This window comes from Cydia strobilella, chromosome 1 (genome assembly GCF_947568885.1).
Source record: "Cydia strobilella chromosome 1, ilCydStro3.1, whole genome shotgun sequence".
Lineage (NCBI taxonomy): Eukaryota > Metazoa > Arthropoda > Insecta > Lepidoptera > Tortricidae > Cydia > Cydia strobilella.
The window spans coordinates 36354964-36362267 of record NC_086041.1 but is presented as its reverse complement, the minus strand read 5'-3'; positions in this window follow the sequence as shown (position 1 = coordinate 36362267).

Below are 7304 nucleotides of genomic sequence, written 5' to 3'. Positions count from 1 at the left end.
CACAAAAGTGGCCAGAATAGCCTAAAGTACTTAACAAGAGAATTAGAATTTCACATTGTAGAGGTAACTTTACCTGAAAAAGGGGAAAAAACGGGAGAAAGCGCACACTTGACGGCTTTCTACTAATTATACACCGTGCGCCGCGCCTGCGAGCACTAATTATTATGACGGGGGAATTATGGCTTGAATACGCTGATTTTTTGTACGTTTTATCGGATTGTTGGTTTGTTTACTGGGAGCTGGATGAAGTGGCGTTGAGTTGAAATGTTTAAAGCTATTTTGATTTAGTGAAATTTTTATTTGTAGTTTCTGTTGTTATTTATTATCTCAGTTTCGGTTACACAAATTCGTGGCAAGCGGAATTTATTGAAATTTGCCATGGAGAGGTTCAACAGTCAGTACTTGTATTAGGTTTTTAGGTATAAAGATTACAAAGGTATAGATACCGGTTAATTAGAGTAAATCACCTATTACTGTAGGTAGTTTTTTGGTCACTAGTTATAATGTATTATGAAGTATATGATAGACAAAAACCTGCATTTAGTGAAGTTCGAATACCTACTACTTTTTTATATCTTTAATCTCTCAACCATAGCACTAAATCTTCCTTCATACAAAGTAAAACAACTATTAAACGATATTATCATTAGCTGTGGTTAAACTCAGTCGCATTCGTACACCGTTCCAATCAAAACGTCACATGTACCACCAACGTACAAGCTACATCAGTCCTTTTACCACTGGCTAGAAGAACACGGCTATCATATTCAAAAGATCTTAAGCGCCGAGGAATGGTATGGGACTTAATTCGTTTTGTTATAGGTAGAAAGAGCTGTGTAGTATTGTTATTTCGATGTACGGTCGGTGTCTCGCGTCCCCGTCACTCGTGTTAATTAAACGTTCGTCCGTAGTCATATTATGTCTGGATATGTCCGTAGTAATATACTATCCCACCAAAAACATTTCATGTAAAGTGTTGCCAAGACTAGGCGCATAAAGCTTTTACACTAAAAAGTTATAGTACCAAGACTTTTACTCTGTAAGTCCCAACTTTACAAGCTCTAACTGTATAAAACCAACATCTTGGTCAAACAGTACGGCTTTGCCGTTTCGTTGCTGTCATATGTACAATGACACTCAGAATTTGAAAGACCTGTGTTACTATTTTGTACAACAAGTCCACCGAGGGAGTGTTTATGTGACTAGGAGATATGCACTGCCTTTTGCCCTTTGTCTCGTCTTGGTGATTATAAATTTTGGCTGAGAGTTTTTTAAATGAACGATAAGACCTTCAACTTTCGAGAAAAGAGCGTACTTACTGGCATCTACACACGTGCAACCCCTTTGGTATGTGGTAAACGAGCAGACGCCTGATGGTAAGCGATGTCGGAGTTGTAGCGTTTCTTGCATCATGCGTCGACAGGTCTTGTCACTAATATACTATTTTAACGGTGGCAAAATCTGTCTTCCATTTGTAGAGGCCTTAAATGAGTGGACGACCCGCTGTTCAGGAGGTACGCCCGGACAAGCCTGATCTTCAAAGATCGTGGGACGACACCTTGTGTGAGCGCACGTACTTATTTTAACTTATTGAAGAGCGCTCCACAAGCAGAAGATGTCGCCAGACTGAAAGCCGTCAGATAACCCGAGTCGGCCGTCGCCCATACTTACTTACTTACTTACTCCTCTGGCGCAGCGACCCAAAGTGTGTCTTGGCCTCCAACACGACAGTTCGCCACTGATCCCGGTCCTGTGCAGTTTCTCGCCAGTCTTGGACCTGGAGCTCGCGCAGATCAGCGTCCACCACATCCGCCCATCGGTACCTAGGTCGCCCGACTGGGCGGCGTGCTGTCGGTTTTCCCTCAAACGCTCTTTTCATCGCCCGATCGTCTCCCATTCGCTCCAGATGGCCGAGCCACCGAAGCCTTTGCGCCTTTGTCACACCAATGATGTTTTGTTCAGCAACTAATTGTTCAATTTCGGCGTTTTTGCGGATATTTATCAGTACGGTTTTTACTCACTATTATTTTTAGTCGCTTTTGGCGATATGTTTCGGATTCTTTGGGAATCCATCCTCAGGCACGAGTGTCCGAAACATGTCGCCAAAAGCGACTAAAAATAATAGTGAGTAAAAACCGTACTGATAAATATTTTGAAATGTCTCACGATAGTTTAAGCGCGGTTTTTGCGGATTCTCCAAATCCGTCGCCCATGGACACCGGCAATACCAGAGGGGTTGTTGCGTGGCCGGCCTTAGATATAGCAGTAGGTATGCTCTTTACTTGAAGGTTTTAAGGTCGCATCCGTCCAAAAACACCGCAGGCGACAGTTCATTCCACAGTTTAGCTGTGCGAGGCAGGAAGTTTTTGGAGAAACGCACAGTTGGGGGTTGCCAATCTTAGCACTAAAGATGGAAATGTATGTATGTGTGTGAGTTTACCATACAGCAGCAATTGACTATTTTTTTAAAGCCTATAAAATGTCCCACTGTTAGGCAAAGGCCTCCCCGTTAGACTTCCATCCTTCCCGATTAAGTGCAGTATCCGTCCAGTTGCTGAGAAATCCGTCGACACATTTTTAAATTAAACACACGATTTAAATGAAATTTAAACAGAATTGAGGTGGCAGCCACATCCAGTAGCGCCAGGAAATGCACCCGCCACATACCTGGCTATACCCAATGCGCAGTTATGCGTATGTCGAGTTTTTCCGTAATTGCTTTTCGATTTAAAGCCGAGATTCAATGGGTAAACGCAATATTCTTGCGTCGTGTAGACTCATTGGGAATATTTTTAATGTTGCTATTGTAATGGTTAATTTGGCGGTAATGGCTGTGTTTTGTGGGTATTGGGTTGACAGTGTTTATGGTTGACATGAAGGTATTCCTTATGAGTGTATTTTTAACTGACACGGGTTTTGATCGCGTAGAAATAAGCTTGACGTTACCTCCGACGTTTGTAAGCGATATTGTTCGTTGTCCAGGAGAAAGGCAAGACATCAACCATATCAACATTGTCGTATGTGGCTGCGCCGCTGTTACATCGGAGCTAATAATGTTCAATGCTATTTGCAATTAAATTTTAACTGCGGCGTCACTACATATTGTATTGTAGTTCGGGCGATTTTCCGCAACTCGACGACTGGCGCCTATTTTGCGTGACATGGGGGTGGGCTAGTCCTGCCAGCCCAGCTCCTCGAGGAAACCTATCAAACCTTTGATGTTGAGTAGGACCTCGGGGAGGTCTCTCGGGGATCCGAGATGTTTTGCCCTGTATGGGGCCACTCCGCTGCACTCCAGCACCACGTGAGAGGCTGTTTCTTCTGTCTCCATGCATCCTCTGCATAGGGGACAGTCTGTGACACCTGTTATAAAAAGATGTTTGTTAAATAGTCCATGACCTGTTATGACACTGGTTACCATGCTCAGTCGTTGTCGTCACTACATAGTACTCGTATAAAACAAAGTCGCTTTCTGCTGTCTGTCCCTGTGTATGCTTAGATCTTTAAAACTACGCAACGGATTTTGATGCGGTTTTTATTAATAGATAGTGATTCAAGAGGAAGGTTTATATGTATAGGTATAATACAACAGCATTGCACCCGTGCGAAGCCGGGGCGGGTCGCTAGTTGTTGATAGTTTTAATGAACGTTTACGTTTGTTTATGCTTAAGGACAATACATACATACATACATATAATTGTGACCTGTAATACCTTATTACCAATAAATTATGTCTATGTCTATGTCAAAATATTTATCAGTACGGTTTTTACTCACTATTATTTTTAGTCGCTTTTGGCGACATGTTTCGGATTCTTTGGGAATCCATCCTCAGGCACGACGAACAACCGCCGCGGACACTCGTGCCTGAGGATGGATTCCCAAAGAATCCGAAACATGTCGCCAAAAGCGACTAAAAATAATAGTGAGTAAAAACCGTACTGATAAATATTTTGAAATATGTCTCACGATAGTTTAAGTGCGATTATGTCTATGTCTATGTCTAATCACGCCTATTTCCCGGAGGGGTAGGCAGAGACCACGGATTTCCACTTGCTACGATCCTGACATACCTCTTTCGCTTCCTTCACTTTCATAACATTCCTCATACACGCTCGCCGGTTTAGGGTGCTCTTGACCTGGCCTTTCTTCAGGATTTCCCCGATCTGATCAGAGAAAGTCCACCGAGGTCTGCCCCTTCCAACTCCCTTTCAACTTAAGGACAATATTTTGTAGATAATACGCTTTGTTTTAGTTAAATGATTATAGTTTTAATTTTAAATGATATTTTGTAATGTGTATAATAAACACCCACCTACAGTTACATGAAACCACTGTATTTATTTATCATTCAATTAGTTAATTAATGAGAAAAGAATATGCAATCGGTGAATATCGCGGTAATTTTATTTTCCTTCTTAGTTAGTCTGAGATAATTATTTATTATTTATTAATGATAACTAAATTAGAAAACATTCAAAAAGTAATTTACTGTCATACTAAAATAATACTGTATAAATGATGTTTTATTTAGGACACAAAATTAATTACAAACTTAATATACCTATTAACAGAATTAAATGACTAGTAATTAAATTTAAGACAGACTAATTTACTGTCATAAACTTAAAATCGTCGCATAATATTTCTGCCGAGACGGGAGGCCTTAATGAATGGGCTTGTTTTCAAATCCATCCCGGCCTCATCCACAGATAAATAATTACAAAGCCGTTACAACCTCCATTTTTACCGCAAAGAATAAACAAAGGCTACTTCCGGTCCAATCTGTCGCACTTCCTTTGTAAGGCTGCTGCCACTGGAGCTATTGTTGCTTCAACTTTAAGATGCATTAAAGTATACTTAACAAATGTATAATTACCGTTTGGTGCCAAGACTTAAATATCTTGCTATTACATTATCTTGTTTATTATTGGTATCAGCAGCAGAGTTGAGGTATATTTTGAGCTACAGACACAACTTCTGAGTACTTACTAGTCTTAAAAACCGGCCAAGTGCGAGTCGGACTCGCCCACCGAGGGTTCCGTACTTTTTAGTATTTGTTGTTGTAGCGGCAACAGAAATACATCATCTGTGAAAATTTCAACTGTCTAGCTATCACGGTTCATGAGATACAGCCTGGTGACGGACAGACGGACAGCTGAGTCTTAGCAATAGGGTCCCGTTTTTACCCTTTGGGTACGGAACCCTAAAAAGGTAATGAACGAATGTGAGCGTTTTAAGTTAAATACCTTGAAGAAACTTTTTGACAAATCTTGCAGGTGCTGTTGAACACCATGGGTATGAAAAAGAACACTCTTTCACAGAATAAATAATAGTATCATCATACAGAACGGCCACGCACCGCCCCGCCCCGACTCGAATTACCTCGCCCCGCTACCGCAGATTGACGGCCGCTCAGTACTGTTTTTAAGCAACTTACTCACACAATGACGCATGACGCGTGTACAGACGTGCCGTTCACACATATAAGCGCAAGTGATTTTTTTTGATGTATAGCATGTTCGCCCTGTGACTCTTTTCAAAATTCCGCTGTCGTTTTTGTGTCTCTCTTTTCTTGTCGCTGGTGGGGCATACGCCTCTTCAATTTTCCTGCATGCAGCGGGATCAGCTTCTTCTCTCCTTCAGAGTGGGCCTACAATCTTTTTAATACGTCCTCCCATCTGGTTGGCGGCCATATTGTTGTGTGCGTGAACCTTGGTGGTTCAAATTAAAACGCTAACGCTCGTGTTACCGCTTCCTCCCCTGCTCGGCCGTGCTCCGCAGACAGAGGATAGCCAAACCCAATTAACCAGCACGTCCCACTTTTTATGGCTCTTAACTGCTGAGACGTACTTATTATTCTGCCCCTGTAGTGTGTCGGCGACGTAAAAATAATCTGTGGGGGTTATAAAGGAGGTCCTCGTATACGATGCGCTCCTTTTGTGTGAATTTTACGCATTTTTTTCGTCGTTTTATGTCGCTACGTTGTTTGGGAATGTGAGATGTAACGTTCAATTCAACTTTATATACATATTTTTTTTCGGTTGTCAAATAGGTATGTTGAAATCTTTTTTTGTTGTTTATAACTTATAAAATTACTATACCGTTTCTAAAAGATCTGTCAAACATCAAACATCAAACATTTATTCAGCAAATAGGCCACAGGGGCACTTTTACTGTAATCTAATTGTTTACAACGTTGTCCCTACTTGATAAGCTTCTAGATTATTCCAGCTGAAGTTAATTAATTAATGTATTCAACATTATGATCAACTATGACATAGGAAAAATATAAGAAAAACATGTATTTAAAAATATGTTATCACAGATACATCTATCACGCTCCGCGATTCTTACGCCACCCTAGCTAAATTGGTTGTTGCATACTTACGGAATGTCCAATTTAGCTAGATTCCTAAATGGCGTAAAAATCACGGAGCGTGATTGTACAGTCGCCATCAGATATATCGGAACGGCCGAGACGTTCACAAATATCTGAACACGCCTCTATTGCGGCGGACACCTCGGTGGCTCCGATATATCTGATGGCGACTGTAAAGGTATTATAATTGCAGGCTGTAGGTACATTTGTTTATTTTTTTCTCTAATAATAGCAGCATTGTCCAAAAGCAAACTCACAAAATATACATCTGTAAATAACAAAGCTCTAGCACTGTAAATAAGTAAATAAATATCACAAAACGACTTGGAACAACAGTTTATTTAGCGCGAGTAAAATCATATCGAAACTCGAAACTAGACGCTTGGCGCAACGCTGCTATTCTCGATTACCTGACGAGGGCGAGCGAAACCTGTGGTCCAAAGGGCTAGAACCAGGCGTGTCTTACTCCGCGATTTCGTCGCGTCGCTACATGTACCTGCGGCCTCCTCAATTTTAAGGGTTTTTCCATGGTACTTAATTGCCACGCACCGCCACGGAACGCACGCCTGCACGCGCTTGCGCCACCTTGCGCGTAGTAGACGCGCTTTGCTAGGGAGTAAAGGTAACTTTATCGAGAAAATTATATATTTGATGTTTCCTGCAGTAATCCCATCTACCGAGCATTACTGTTGCAGTGTTGCAATCTGACATTATTGCCGATTGTATGGCCAATGCGAATGCCAAATCGATGTTGCTGCCCGGATTTTTGACACGACAACCGTGCAATCGCCAGCAATGTCGCGCTGCAATACTGCAGCAGTAATGCTGGCGTAGTCTGAATCCGAACGGTAAACTTTATCTTCTCAGTGCAGTCGTGGTCATTGAGGTCGTTGTACGGCTTTTTACGTAGTTTGGGAGCCAT